General features: G+C 51.0%; 5 non-coding genes and 9 pseudogenes across 5 annotated transcripts; all 14 read left to right on the top strand.

Annotated features, from left to right (window-relative positions):
• The first annotated feature begins 179 nt into the window (after positions 1 to 179).
• Positions 180 to 298, top strand: LOC134575867 (5S ribosomal RNA). The gene has a single exon (XR_010085768.1). It is a non-coding gene; the product is annotated as a 5S ribosomal RNA (ribosomal RNA).
• A 1027-nt stretch (positions 299 to 1325) lies between these two features.
• On the top strand, positions 1326 to 1444 carry LOC134578891 (5S ribosomal RNA; annotated as a pseudogene).
• A 791-nt stretch (positions 1445 to 2235) lies between these two features.
• Positions 2236 to 2354, top strand: LOC134575808 (5S ribosomal RNA). Its single transcript, XR_010085753.1, has one exon. It is a non-coding gene; the product is annotated as a 5S ribosomal RNA (ribosomal RNA).
• A 1028-nt stretch (positions 2355 to 3382) lies between these two features.
• Positions 3383 to 3501, top strand: LOC134578266 (5S ribosomal RNA; annotated as a pseudogene).
• A 783-nt stretch (positions 3502 to 4284) lies between these two features.
• LOC134577673 (5S ribosomal RNA) lies at positions 4285 to 4393 on the top strand (annotated as a pseudogene).
• A 1028-nt stretch (positions 4394 to 5421) lies between these two features.
• On the top strand, positions 5422 to 5540 carry LOC134578259 (5S ribosomal RNA; annotated as a pseudogene).
• Positions 5541 to 6311: 771 nt separating this feature from the next.
• LOC134577669 (5S ribosomal RNA) lies at positions 6312 to 6420 on the top strand (annotated as a pseudogene).
• A 1027-nt stretch (positions 6421 to 7447) lies between these two features.
• LOC134578253 (5S ribosomal RNA) lies at positions 7448 to 7566 on the top strand (annotated as a pseudogene).
• Positions 7567 to 8349: 783 nt separating this feature from the next.
• On the top strand, positions 8350 to 8468 carry LOC134577414 (5S ribosomal RNA). The gene has a single exon (XR_010086004.1). It is a non-coding gene; the product is annotated as a 5S ribosomal RNA (ribosomal RNA).
• A 1028-nt stretch (positions 8469 to 9496) lies between these two features.
• LOC134578243 (5S ribosomal RNA) lies at positions 9497 to 9615 on the top strand (annotated as a pseudogene).
• A 779-nt stretch (positions 9616 to 10394) lies between these two features.
• On the top strand, positions 10395 to 10513 carry LOC134575751 (5S ribosomal RNA). The gene has a single exon (XR_010085735.1). It is a non-coding gene; the product is annotated as a 5S ribosomal RNA (ribosomal RNA).
• Positions 10514 to 11545: 1032 nt separating this feature from the next.
• Positions 11546 to 11654, top strand: LOC134579118 (5S ribosomal RNA; annotated as a pseudogene).
• Positions 11655 to 12425: 771 nt separating this feature from the next.
• Positions 12426 to 12544, top strand: LOC134575696 (5S ribosomal RNA). Its single transcript, XR_010085723.1, has one exon. It is a non-coding gene; the product is annotated as a 5S ribosomal RNA (ribosomal RNA).
• Positions 12545 to 13576: 1032 nt separating this feature from the next.
• On the top strand, positions 13577 to 13694 carry LOC134579031 (5S ribosomal RNA; annotated as a pseudogene).
• Positions 13695 to 14444: the final 750 nt, after the last annotated feature.

Raw genomic sequence — 14444 nt, 5'->3', positions numbered from 1 at the left:
GAGGTCACTTAGGAGTGTAGGGATAGAAGTAAGAAGTAGGCGTCAAGCGCATTTGTCAGTGGGCCCTTTGAGCAGTGAGTTGCAAGAGCAGCAAATGAAGAAGCTGGGAGGGAGGGAGGGAGGTAGGTGCCTGGGTGTTGAAGAACAGAATAAGAGGAGGTTAAAGGAGCCTAGTTTCTGCCTACGGCCATACCACCCTGAACACGCCCGATCTCGTCTGATCTCGGAAGCTAAGCAGGGTCGGGCCTGGTTAGTACTTGGATGGGAGACCGCCTGGGAATACCAGGTGTTGTAGGCTTTTGCTTTTTCGATCTCCTACCAGCAGGGGGCGATCTACGCTATGCAATTTCACATTCACTCATTCGGAGGATTTCTTTTTTTTTTTTTTTTTTTTTTAAACACACATTTCTTTTCTGGCTTTACGTTTCAGTGTGGCGTTTTTTTCTTTCTTTCTTTCTTTCTTTCTTTCTTTCTTTCTCTCTCGCTTTCTTTTTCTTTTTCCTTCTCTCGTGTTTCTGGACACGAGTAACGAGGCAACAATACAATGTCTTTGAGTGATACAGGATAGAGAGAAGTGGGCAAGCACAAGTCAGTGTTACGGTGGTAAAGTGTCGGTCACAGCAACAACAAAAAACTAAATCAATGCGGTTGGTGATAGGATATGACGCGGTCCAAGAGAAAAGCAGCATTTAAAAAACAAAAAAAGAGAAATGTACAGATATTTCACTTCCATCTATCCACACATACATTGCAGGATGGCAGGCAGAAGTGACATTTAAGTGCAAGCCATAAGCAAGGCTTTCTATACTCCACTACTACGCAGTGCCGGGGCACCACGTAACGACCAGCACAGCCTCTAAAGCACATGCTAGGACCGCAAGGCAGGGCAGACGGGAGACGTATTTGCGCCAGCAGCTGAGCAATCCAAAAGAAGGGCGATGCTTGCAAGTGTATGTGCCCAATCAAGCAGCGGGCCCCAAGCACTTTTAGCCCGCATTACGTAATGCGCGCCGACAAGACTGGTTCCTAACAGTACTGGAGGCAACAGGGCTTCGCTTGCTTTCCCCCTAAAAGACCTAGGAAGCTACAAGTTGGCAGACCCAGGCTCGGCCTGCAGGAAAGAGGCAAAAAGAAAAGGGGGCGCCTAAAAGGCCGCTGCCACTACAGACTGAGCAAGAAGGACCGGGCGGGCTGAAAGACACATGCTCCAGCAGTGAACAAAAGCAACCAGCACTAGCAGCAGCAGCAGCAGCAACAACAAAGGCGGCATCGGGTGGAAGGAGCCTGTGCGCAGGATAAGGGGAGGTAAAGGAAGCCCTGCTGTGGCCTACGCCATACCACCCTTAGCGTGCCCGATCTCGTCTGATCTCAGAAGCTAAGCAGGGTTGGGCCTGGTTAGTACCTGTGATGGGAGACCATCTCGGAATACCAGGTGTTGTAGGCATTCGAACACTTTTCGCGCTCTCACTGCATCGCAGACCCAGAGCATGGCCAGTGGAGGCCTGCTGTCTTGTGCCCTTTTGCTGAAGAGGGAGAGGAGAGGGACAGAAAGATTGGGCTCCCGAACAGCACCGAGGGGCATGTTTTGTCAGCAGCGTGGGGCATGTTTTGTCAGCAGCGTGGGCCTGGTTCACTCTACACCCCAAAGCGCTGGAATGAAAAGGCCGCTGCTAGCTGTAGGCTAAAGTAGCCAAGCGGTGTGCACAGCCGAGTAGTGGAGCAACGTTTCCAAAGCAGCACTTGTGGCCTATCTTTAGCAAATTGGTTTTCAAAGGGCTACCATCCCCTGTGTTGCCAACAAACCCCTGTGACAACAGACAGCAGCTTGTCAGTCCGAAGCGGAGAGAGGATCAAGGAGCAGGGATCCTAGGCAGACGCCACGTGCCAATTTTGGGTTGAAGCAAGAGTTATTGCAGTGCGCTGTTGCTTCGAAGTGCGTCACGGCGCAGTCTCACCAGCTTTCTCTGAGACAGAGGTTAGGATTGCATTTCCGAGCAGATCTAGGAGAGGCCTAAGTGCCAGCAGCTGCGCAGTGTAAAGGAAGGAGGTCACTTAGGAGTGTAGGGATAGAAGTAAGAAGTAGGCGTCAAGCGCATTTGTCAGTGGGCCCTTTGAGCAGTGAGTTGCAAGAGCAGCAAATGAAGCAGCTGGGAGGGAGGGAGGGAGGGAGGTAGGGAGGTAGGTGCCTGGGTGTTGAAGAACAGAATAAGAGGAGGTTAAAGGAGCCTAGTTTCTGCCTACGGCCATACCACCCTGAACACGCCCGATCTCGTCTGATCTCGGAAGCTAAGCAGGGTCGGGCCTGGTTAGTACTTGGATGGGAGACCGCCTGGGAATACCAGGTGTTGTAGGCTTTTGCTTTTTCGATCTCCTACCAGCAGGGGGCGATCTACGCTATGCAATTTCACATTCACTCATTCGGAGGATTTCTTTTTTTTTTTTTTTTTTTTTTTAAACACACATTTCTTTTCTGGCTTTACGTTTCAGTGTGGCGTTTTTTTCTTTCTTTCTTTCTTTCTTTCTTTCTTTCTTTCTCTCTCGCTTTCTTTTTCTTTTTCCTTCTCTCGTGTTTCTGGACACGAGTAACGAGGCAACAATACAATGTCTTTGAGTGATACAGGATAGAGAGAAGTGGGCAAGCACAAGTCAGTGTTACGGTGGTAAAGTGTCGGTCACAGCAACAACAAAAAACTAAATCAATGCGGTTGGTGATAGGATATGACGCGGTCCAAGAGAAAAGCAGCATTTAAAAAACAAAAAAAGAGAAATGTACAGATATTTCACTTCCATCTATCCACACATACATTGCAGGATGGCAGGCAGAAGTGACATTTAAGTGCAAGCCATAAGCAAGGCTTTCTATACTCCACTACTACGCAGTGCCGGGGCACCACGTAACGACCAGCACAGCCTCTAAAGCACATGCTAGGACCGCAAGGCAGGGCAGACGGGAGACGTATTTGCGCCAGCAGCTGAGCAATCCAAAAGAAGGGCGATGCTTGCAAGTGTATGTGCCCAATCAAGCAGCGGGCCCCAAGCACTTTTAGCCCGCATTACGTAATGCGCGCCGACAAGACTGGTTCCTAACAGTACTGGAGGCAACAGGGCTTCGCTTGCTTTCCCCCTAAAAGACCTAGGAAGCTACAAGTTGGCAGACCCAGGCTCGGCCTGCAGGAAAGAGGCAAAAAGAAAAGGGGGCGCCTAAAAGGCCGCTGCCACTACAGACTGAGCAAGAAGGACCGGGCGGGCTGAAAGACACATGCTCCAGCAGTGAACAAAAGCAACCAGCACTAGCAGCAGCAGCAGCAGCAACAACAAAGGCGGCATCGGGTGGAAGGAGCCTGTGCGCAGGATAAGGGGAGGTAAAGGAAGCCCTGCTGTGGCCTACGCCATACCACCCTTAGCGCGCCCGATCTCGTCTGATCTCGGAAGCTAAGCAGGGTTGGGCCTGGTTAGTACCTGTGATGGGAGACCATCTCGGAATACCAGGTGTTGTAGGCATTCGAACACTTTTCGCGCTCTCACTGCATCGCAGACCCAGAGCATGGCCAGTGGAGGCCTGCTGTCTTGTGCCCTTTTGCTGAAGAGGGAGAGGAGAGGGACAGAAAGATTGGGCTCCCGAACAGCACCGAGGGGCATGTTTTGTCAGCAGCGTGGGGCATGTTTTGTCAGCAGCGTGGGCCTGGTTCACTCTACACCCCAAAGCGCTGGAATGAAAAGGCGGCTGCTAGCTGTAGGCTAAAGTAGCCAAGCGGTGTGCACAGCCGAGTAGTGGAGCAACGTTTCCAAAGCAGCACTTGTGGCCTATCTTTAGCAAATTGGTTTTCAAAGGGCTACCATCCCCTGTGTTGCCAACAAACCCCTGTGACAACAGACAGCAGCTTGTCAGTCCGAAGCAGAGAGAGGATCAAGGAGCAAGGATCCTAGGCAGACGCCACGTGCCAATTTTGGGTTGAAGCAAGAGTTATTGCAGTGCGCTGTTGCTTCGAAGTGCGTCACGGCGCAGTCTCACCAGCTTTCTCTGAGACAGAGGTTAGGATTGCATTTCCGAGCAGATCTAGGAGAGGCCTAAGTGCCAGCAGCTGCGCAGTGTAAAGGAAGGAGGTCACTTAGGAGTGTAGGGATAGAAGTAAGAAGTAGGCGTCAAGCGCATTTGTCAGTGGGCCCTTTGAGCAGTGAGTTGCAAGAGCAGCAAATGAAGAAGCTGGGAGGGAGGGAGGGAGGGAGGTAGGTGCCTGGGTGTTGAAGAACAGAATAAGAGGAGGTTAAAGGAGCCTAGTTTCTGCCTACGGCCATACCACCCTGAACACGCCTGATCTCGGAAGCTAAGCAGGGTCGGGCCTGGTTAGTACTTGGATGGGAGACCGCCTGGGAATACCAGGTGTTGTAGGCTTTTGCTTTTTCGATCTCCTACCAGCAGGGGGCGATCTACGCTATGCAATTTCACATTCACTCATTCGGAGGATTTCTTTTTTTTTTTTTTTTTTTTTTTTAAACACACATTTCTTTTCTGGCTTTACGTTTCAGTGTGGCGTTTTTTTCTTTCTTTCTTTCTTTCTTTCTTTCTTTCTTTCTCTCTCGCTTTCTTTTTCTTTTTCCTTCTCTCGTGTTTCTGGACACGAGTAACGAGGCAACAATACAATGTCTTTGAGTGATACAGGATAGAGAGAAGTGGGCAAGCACAAGTCAGTGTTACGGTGGTAAAGTGTCGGTCACAGCAACAACAAAAAACTAAATCAATGCGGTTGGTGATAGGATATGACGCGGTCCAAGAGAAAAGCAGCATTTAAAAAACAAAAAAGAGAAATGTACAGATATTTCACTTCCATCTATCCACACATACATTGCAGGATGGCAGGCAGAAGTGACATTTAAGTGCAAGCCATAAGCAAGGCTTTCTATACTCCACTACTACGCAGTGCCGGGGCACCACGTAACGACCAGCACAGCCTCTAAAGCACATGCTAGGACCGCAAGGCAGGGCAGACGGGAGACGTATTTGCGCCAGCAGCTGAGCAATCCAAAAGAAGGGCGATGCTTGCAAGTGTATGTGCCCAATCAAGCAGCGGGCCCCAAGCACTTTTAGCCCGCATTACGTAATGCGCGCCGACAAGACTGGTTCCTAACAGTACTGGAGGCAACAGGGCTTCGCTTGCTTTCCCCCTAAAAGACCTAGGAAGCTACAAGTTGGCAGACCCAGGCTCGGCCTGCAGGAAAGAGGCAAAAAGAAAAGGGGGCGCCTAAAAGGCCGCTGCCACTACAGACTGAGCAAGAAGGACCGGGCGGGCTGAAAGACACATGCTCCAGCAGTGAACAAAAGCAACCAGCACTAGCAGCAGCAGCAGCAGCAACAACAAAGGCGGCATCGGGTGGAAGGAGCCTGTGCGCAGGATAAGGGGAGGTAAAGGAAGCCCTGCTGTGGCCTACGCCATACCACCCTTAGCGCGCCCGATCTCGTCTGATCTCGGAAGCTAAGCAGGGTTGGGCCTGGTTAGTACCTGTGATGGGAGACCATCTCGGAATACCAGGTGTTGTAGGCATTCAAACACTTTTCGCGCTCTCACTGCATCGCAGACCCAGAGCATGGCCAGTGGAGGCCTGCTGTCTTGTGCCCTTTTGCTGAAGAGGGAGAGGAGAGGGACAGAAAGATTGGGCTCCCGAACAGCACCGAGGGGCATGTTTTGTCAGCAGCGTGGGGCATGTTTTGTCAGCAGCGTGGGCCTGGTTCACTCTACACCCCAAAGCGCTGGAATGAAAAGGCCGCTGCTAGCTGTAGGCTAAAGTAGCCAAGCGGTGTGCACAGCCGAGTAGTGGAGCAACGTTTCCAAAGCAGCACTTGTGGCCTATCTTTAGCAAATTGGTTTTCAAAGGGCTACCATCCCCTGTGTTGCCAACAAACCCCTGTGACAACAGACAGCAGCTTGTCAGTCCGAAGCGGAGAGAGGATCAAGGAGCAAGGATCCTAGGCAGACGCCACGTGCCAATTTTGGGTTGAAGCAAGAGTTATTGCAGTGCGCTGTTGCTTCGAAGTGCGTCACGGCGCAGTCTCACCAGCTTTCTCTGAGACAGAGGTTAGGATTGCATTTCCGAGCAGATCTAGGAGAGGCCTAAGTGCCAGCAGCTGCGCAGTGTAAAGGAAGGAGGTCACTTAGGAGTGTAGGGATAGAAGTAAGAAGTAGGCGTCAAGCGCATTTGTCAGTGGGCCCTTTGAGCAGTGAGTTGCAAGAGCAGCAAATGAAGAAGCTGGGAGGGAGGTAGGTGCCTGGGTGTTGAAAAACAGAATAAGAGGAGGTTAAAGGAGCCTAGTTTCTGCCTACGGCCATACCACCCTGAACACGCCTGATCTCGGAAGCTAAGCAGGGTCGGGCCTGGTTAGTACTTGGATGGGAGACCGCCTGGGAATACCAGGTGTTGTAGGCTTTTGCTTTTTCGATCTCCTACCAGCAGGGGGCGATCTACGCTATGCAATTTCACATTCACTCATTCGGAGGATTTCTTTTCTTTTTTTTTTTCTTTTTAAACACACATTTCTTTTCTGGCTTTACGTTTCAGTGTGGCGTTTTTTTCTTTCTTTCTTTCTTTCTTTCTTTCTTTCTTTCTCTCTCGCTTTCTTTTTCTTTTTCCTTCTCTCGTGTTTCTGGACACGAGTAACGAGGCAACAATACAATGTCTTTGAGTGATACAGGATAGAGAGAAGTGGGCAAGCACAAGTCAGTGTTACGGTGGTAAAGTGTCGGTCACAGCAACAACAAAAAACTAAATCAATGCGGTTGGTGATAGGATATGACGCGGTCCAAGAGAAAAGCAGCATTTAAAAAACAAAAAAAGAGAAATGTACAGATATTTCACTTCCATCTATCCACACATACATTGCAGGATGGCAGGCAGAAGTGACATTTAAGTGCAAGCCATAAGCAAGGCTTTCTATACTCCACTACTACGCAGTGCCGGGGCACCACGTAACGACCAGCACAGCCTCTAAAGCACATGCTAGGACCGCAAGGCAGGGCAGACGGGAGACGTATTTGCGCCAGCAGCTGAGCAATCCAAAAGAAGGGCGATGCTTGCAAGTGTATGTGCCCAATCAAGCAGCGGGCCCCAAGCACTTTTAGCCCGCATTACGTAATGCGCGCCGACAAGACTGGTTCCTAACAGTACTGGAGGCAACAGGGCTTCGCTTGCTTTCCCCCTAAAAGACCTAGGAAGCTACAAGTTGGCAGACCCAGGCTCGGCCTGCAGGAAAGAGGCAAAAAGAAAAGGGGGCGCCTAAAAGGCCGCTGCCACTACAGACTGAGCAAGAAGGACCGGGCGGGCTGAAAGACACATGCTCCAGCAGTGAACAAAAGCAACCAGCACTAGCAGCAGCAGCAGCAGCAACAACAAAGGCGGCATCGGGTGGAAGGAGCCTGTGCGCAGGATAAGGGGAGGTAAAGGAAGCCCTGCTGTGGCCTACGCCATACCACCCTTAGCGCGCCCGATCTCGTCTGATCTCGGAAGCTAAGCAGGGTTGGGCCTGGTTAGTACCTGTGATGGGAGACCATCTCGGAATACCAGGTGTTGTAGGCATTCGAACACTTTTCGCGCTCTCACTGCATCGCAGACCCAGAGCATGGCCAGTGGAGGCCTGCTGTCTTGTGCCCTTTTGCTGAAGAGGGAGAGGAGAGGGACAGAAAGATTGGGCTCCCGAACAGCACCGAGGGGCATGTTTTGTCAGCAGCGTGGGGCATGTTTTGTCAGCAGCGTGGGCCTGGTTCACTCTACACCCCAAAGCGCTGGAATGAAAAGGCCGCTGCTAGCTGTAGGCTAAAGTAGCCAAGCGGTGTGCACAGCCGAGTAGTGGAGCAACGTTTCCAAAGCAGCACTTGTGGCCTATCTTTAGCAAATTGGTTTTCAAAGGGCTACCATCCCCTGTGTTGCCAACAAACCCCTGTGACAACAGACAGCAGCTTGTCAGTCCGAAGCAGAGAGAGGATCAAGGAGCAAGGATCCTAGGCAGACGCCACGTGCCAATTTTGGGTTGAAGCAAGAGTTATTGCAGTGCGCTGTTGCTTCGAAGTGCGTCACGGCGCAGTCTCACCAGCTTTCTCTGAGACAGAGGTTAGGATTGCATTTCCGAGCAGATCTAGGAGAGGCCTAAGTGCCAGCAGCTGCGCAGTGTAAAGGAAGGAGGTCACTTAGGAGTGTAGGGATAGAAGTAAGAAGTAGGCGTCAAGCGCATTTGTCAGTGGGCCCTTTGAGCAGTGAGTTGCAAGAGCAGCAAATGAAGAAGCTGGGAGGGAGGGAGGGAGGGAGGTAGGTGCCTGGGTGTTGAAGAACAGAATAAGAGGAGGTTAAAGGAGCCTAGTTTCTGCCTACGGCCATACCACCCTGAACACGCCTGATCTCGTCTGATCTCGGAAGCTAAGCAGGGTCGGGCCTGGTTAGTACTTGGATGGGAGACCGCCTGGGAATACCAGGTGTTGTAGGCTTTTGCTTTTTCGATCTCCTACCAGCAGGGGGCGATCTACGCTATGCAATTTCACATTCACTCATTCGGAGGATTTCTTTTTTTTTTTTTTTTTTAAAACACACATTTCTTTTCTGGCTTTACGTTTCAGTGTGGCGTTTTTTTCTTTCTTTCTTTCTTTCTTTCTTTCTTTCTTTCTTTCTCTCTCGCTTTCTTTTTCTTTTTCCTTCTCTCGTGTTTCTGGACACGAGTAACGAGGCAACAATACAATGTCTTTGAGTGATACAGGATAGAGAGAAGTGGGCAAGCACAAGTCAGTGTTACGGTGGTAAAGTGTCGGTCACAGCAACAACAAAAAACTAAATCAATGCGGTTGGTGATAGGATATGACGCGGTCCAAGAGAAAAGCAGCATTTAAAAAACAAAAAAAGAGAAATGTACAGATATTTCACTTCCATCTATCCACACATACATTGCAGGATGGCAGGCAGAAGTGACATTTAAGTGCAAGCCATAAGCAAGGCTTTCTATACTCCACTACTACGCAGTGCCGGGGCACCACGTAACGACCAGCACAGCCTCTAAAGCACATGCTAGGACCGCAAGGCAGGGCAGACGGGAGAGGTATTTGCGCCAGCAGCTGAGCAATCCAAAAGAAGGGCGATGCTTGCAAGTGTATGTGCCCAATCAAGCAGCGGGCCCCAAGCACTTTTAGCCCGCATTACGTAATGCGCGCCGACAAGACTGGTTCCTAACAGTACTGGAGGCAACAGGGCTTCGCTTGCTTTCCCCCTAAAAGACCTAGGAAGCTACAAGTTGGCAGACCCAGGCTCGGCCTGCAGGAAAGAGGCAAAAAGAAAAGGGGGCGCCTAAAAGGCCGCTGCCACTACAGACTGAGAAAGAAGGACCGGGCGGGCTGAAAGACACATGCTCCAGCAGTGAACAAAAGCAACCAGCACTAGCAGCAGCAGCAGCAGCAACAACAAAGGCGGCATCGGGTGGAAGGAGCCTGTGCGCAGGATAAGGGGAGGTAAAGGAAGCCCTGCTGTGGCCTACGCCATACCACCCTTAGCGCGCCCGATCTCGTCTGATCTCGGAAGCTAAGCAGGGTTGGGCCTGGTTAGTACCTGTGATGGGAGACCATCTCGGAATACCAGGTGTTGTAGGCATTCAAACACTTTTCGCGCTCTCACTGCATCGCAGACCCAGAGCATGGCCAGTGGAGGCCTGCTGTCTTGTGCCCTTTTGCTGAAGAGGGAGAGGAGAGGGACAGAAAGATTGGGCTCCCGAACAGCACCGAGGGGCATGTTTTGTCAGCAGCGTGGGGCATGTTTTGTCAGCAGCGTGGGCCTGGTTCACTCTACACCCCAAAGCGCTGGAATGAAAAGGCCGCTGCTAGCTGTAGGCTAAAGTAGCCAAGCGGTGTGCACAGCCGAGTAGTGGAGCAACGTTTCCAAAGCAGCACTTGTGGCCTATCTTTAGCAAATTGGTTTTCAAAGGGCTACCATCCCCTGTGTTGCCAACAAACCCCTGTGACAACAGACAGCAGCTTGTCAGTCCGAAGCGGAGAGAGGATCAAGGAGCAAGGATCCTAGGCAGACGCCACGTGCCAATTTTGGGTTGAAGCAAGAGTTATTGCAGTGCGCTGTTGCTTCGAAGTGCGTCACGGCGCAGTCTCACCAGCTTTCTCTGAGACAGAGGTTAGGATTGCATTTCCGAGCAGATCTAGGAGAGGCCTAAGTGCCAGCAGCTGCGCAGTGTAAAGGAAGGAGGTCACTTAGGAGTGTAGGGATAGAAGTAAGAAGTAGGCGTCAAGCGCATTTGTCAGTGGGCCCTTTGAGCAGTGAGTTGCAAGAGCAGCAAATGAAGAAGCTGGGAGGGAGGGAGGGAGGTAGGTGCCTGGGTGTTGAAGAACAGAATAAGAGGAGGTTAAAGGAGCCTAGTTTCTGCCTACGGCCATACCACCCTGAACACGCCCGATCTCGTCTGATCTCGGAAGCTAAGCAGGGTCGGGCCTGGTTAGTACTTGGATGGGAGACCGCCTGGGAATACCAGGTGTTGTAGGCTTTTGCTTTTTCGATCTCCTACCAGCAGGGGGCGATCTACGCTATGCAATTTCACATTCACTCATTCGGAGGATTTCTTTTTTTTTTTTTTTTTTTTTTTAAACACACATTTCTTTTCTGGCTTTACGTTTCAGTGTGGCGTTTTTTTCTTTCTTTCTTTCTTTCTTTCTTTCTTTCTTTCTTTCTCTCTCGCTTTCTTTTTCTTTTTCCTTCTCTCGTGTTTCTGGACACGAGTAACGAGGCAACAATACAATGTCTTTGAGTGATACAGGATAGAGAGAAGTGGGCAAGCACAAGTCAGTGTTACGGTGGTAAAGTGTCGGTCACAGCAACAACAAAAAACTAAATCAATGCGGTTGGTGATAGGATATGACGCGGTCCAAGAGAAAAGCAGCATTTAAAAAACAAAAAAAGAGAAATGTACAGATATTTCACTTCCATCTATCCACACATACATTGCAGGATGGCAGGCAGAAGTGACATTTAAGTGCAAGCCATAAGCAAGGCTTTCTATACTCCACTACTACGCAGTGCCGGGGCACCACGTAACGACCAGCACAGCCTCTAAAGCACATGCTAGGACCGCAAGGCAGGGCAGACGGGAGACGTATTTGCGCCAGCAGCTGAGCAATCCAAAAGAAGGGCGATGCTTGCAAGTGTATGTGCCCAATCAAGCAGCGGGCCCCAAGCACTTTTAGCCCGCATTACGTAATGCGCGCCGACAAGACTGGTTCCTAACAGTACTGGAGGCAACAGGGCTTCGCTTGCTTTCCCCCTAAAAGACCTAGGAAGCTACAAGTTGGCAGACCCAGGCTCGGCCTGCAGGAAAGAGGCAAAAAGAAAAGGGGGCGCCTAAAAGGCCGCTGCCACTACAGACTGAGCAAGAAGGACCGGGCGGGCTGAAAGACACATGCTCCAGCAGTGAACAAAAGCAACCAGCACTAGCAGCAGCAGCAGCAGCAACAACAAAGGCGGCATCGGGTGGAAGGAGCCTGTGCGCAGGATAAGGGGAGGTAAAGGAAGCCCTGCTGTGGCCTACGCCATACCACCCTTAGCGCGCCTGATCTCGGAAGCTAAGCAGGGTTGGGCCTGGTTAGTACCTGTGATGGGAGACCATCTCGGAATACCAGGTGTTGTAGGCATTCGAACACTTTTCGCGCTCTCACTGCATCGCAGACCCAGAGCATGGCCAGTGGAGGCCTGCTGTCTTGTGCCCTTTTGCTGAAGAGGGAGAGGAGAGGGACAGAAAGATTAGGCTCCCGAACAGCACCGAGGGGCATGTTTTGTCAGCAGCGTGGGGCATGTTTTGTCAGCAGCGTGGGCCTGGTTCACTCTACACCCCAAAGCGCTGGAATGAAAAGGCCGCTGCTAGCTGTAGGCTAAAGTAGCCAAGCGGTGTGCACAGCCGAGTAGTGGAGCAACGTTTCCAAAGCAGCACTTGTGGCCTATCTTTAGCAAATTGGTTTTCAAAGGGCTACCATCCCCTGTGTTGCCAACAAACCCCTGTGACAACAGACAGCAGCTTGTCAGTCCGAAGCGGAGAGAGGATCAAGGAGCAAGGATCCTAGGCAGACGCCACGTGCCAATTTTGGGTTGAAGCAAGAGTTATTGCAGTGCGCTGTTGCTTCGAAGTGCGTCACGGCGCAGTCTCACCAGCTTTCTCTGAGACAGAGGTTAGGATTGCATTTCCGAGCAGATCTAGGAGAGGCCTAAGTGCCAGCAGCTGCGCAGTGTAAAGGAAGGAGGTCACTTAGGAGTGTAGGGATAGAAGTAAGAAGTAGGCGTCAAGCGCATTTGTCAGTGGGCCCTTTGAGCAGTGAGTTGCAAGAGCAGCAAATGAAGAAGCTGGGAGGGAGGTAGGTGCCTGGGTGTTGAAGAACAGAATAAGAGGAGGTTAAAGGAGCCTAGTTTCTGCCTACGGCCATACCACCCTGAACACGCCCGATCTCGTCTGATCTCGGAAGCTAAGCAGGGTCGGGCCTGGTTAGTACTTGGATGGGAGACCGCCTGGGAATACCAGGTGTTGTAGGCTTTTGCTTTTTCGATCTCCTACCAGCAGGGGGCGATCTACGCTATGCAATTTCACATTCACTCATTCGGAGGATTTCTTTTTTTTTTTTTTTTTTTTTTTAAACACACATTTCTTTTCTGGCTTTACGTTTCAGTGTGGCGTTTTTTTCTTTCTTTCTTTCTTTCTTTCTTTCTTTCTTTCTTTCTCTCTCGCTTTCTTTTTCTTTTTCCTTCTCTCGTGTTTCTGGACACGAGTAACGAGGCAACAATACAATGTCTTTGAGTGATACAGGATAGAGAGAAGTGGGCAAGCACAAGTCAGTGTTACGGTGGTAAAGTGTCGGTCACAGCAACAACAAAAAACTAAATCAATGCGGTTGGTGATAGGATATGACGCGGTCCAAGAGAAAAGCAGCATTTAAAAAACAAAAAAAGAGAAATGTACAGATATTTCACTTCCATCTATCCACACATACATTGCAGGATGGCAGGCAGAAGTGACATTTAAGTGCAAGCCATAAGCAAGGCTTTCTATACTCCACTACTACGCAGTGCCGGGGCACCACGTAACGACCAGCACAGCCTCTAAAGCACATGCTAGGACCGCAAGGCAGGGCAGACGGGAGACGTATTTGCGCCAGCAGCTGAGCAATCCAAAAGAAGGGCGATGCTTGCAAGTGTATGTGCCCAATCAAGCAGCGGGCCCCAAGCACTTTTAGCCCGCATTACGTAATGCGCGCCGACAAGACTGGTTCCTAACAGTACTGGAGGCAACAGGGCTTCGCTTGCTTTCCCCCTAAAAGACCTAGGAAGCTACAAGTTGGCAGACCCAGGCTCGGCCTGCAGGAAAGAGGCAAAAAGAAAAGGGGGCGCCTAAAAGGCCGCTGCCACTACAGACTGAGCAAGAAGGACCGGGCGGGCTGAAAGACACATGCTCCAGCAGTGAACAAAAGCAACCAGCACTAGCAGCAGCAGCAGCAGCAACAACAAAGGCGGCATCGGGTGGAAGGAGCCTGTGCGCAGGATAAGGGGAGGTAAAGGAAGCCCTGCTGTGGCCTACGCCATACCACCCTTAGCGCGCCCGATCTCGTCTGATCTCGGAAGCTAAGCAGGGTTGGGCCTGTTAGTACCTGTGATGGGAGACCATCTCGGAATACCAGGTGTTGTAGGCATTCAAACACTTTTCGCGCTCTCACTGCATCGCAGACCCAGAGCATGGCCAGTGGAGGCCTGCTGTCTTGTGCCCTTTTGCTGAAGAGGGAGAGGAGAGGGACAGAAAGATTGGGCTCCCGAACAGCACCGAGGGGCATGTTTTGTCAGCAGCGTGGGGCATGTTTTGTCAGCAGCGTGGGCCTGGTTCACTCTACACCCCAAAGCGCTGGAATGAAAAGGCCGCTGCTAGCTGTAGGCTAAAGTAGCCAAGCGGTGTGCACAGCCGAGTAGTGGAGCAACGTTTCCAAAGCAGCACTTGTGGCCTATCTTTAGCAAATTGGTTTTCAAAGGGCTACCATCCCCTGTGTTGCCAACAAACCCCTGTGACAACAGACAGCAGCTTGTCAGTCCGAAGCGGAGAGAGGATCAAGGAGCAAGGATCCTAGGCAGACGCCACGTGCCAATTTTGGGTTGAAGCAAGAGTTATTGCAGTGCGCTGTTGCTTCGAAGTGCGTCACGGCGCAGTCTCACCAGCTTTCTCTGAGACAGAGGTTAGGATTGCATTTCCGAGCAGATCTAGGAGAGGCCTAAGTGCCAGCAGCTGCGCAGTGTAAAGGAAGGAGGTCACTTAGGAGTGTAGGGATAGAAGTAAGAAGTAGGCGTCAAGCGCATTTGTCAGTGGGCCCTTTGAGCAGTGAGTTGCAAGAGCAGCAAATGAAGAAGCTGGGAGGGAGGTAGGTGCCTGGGTGTTGAAGAACAGAATAAGAGGA

The sequence above is a fragment of the Pelobates fuscus genome, chromosome 1 (genome assembly GCF_036172605.1).
Source record: "Pelobates fuscus isolate aPelFus1 chromosome 1, aPelFus1.pri, whole genome shotgun sequence".
Classification (NCBI taxonomy): domain Eukaryota; kingdom Metazoa; phylum Chordata; class Amphibia; order Anura; family Pelobatidae; genus Pelobates; species Pelobates fuscus.
The sequence above is the reverse complement of the archived record's forward strand: the minus strand, read 5'-3'. Positions and strand labels throughout refer to the sequence as shown.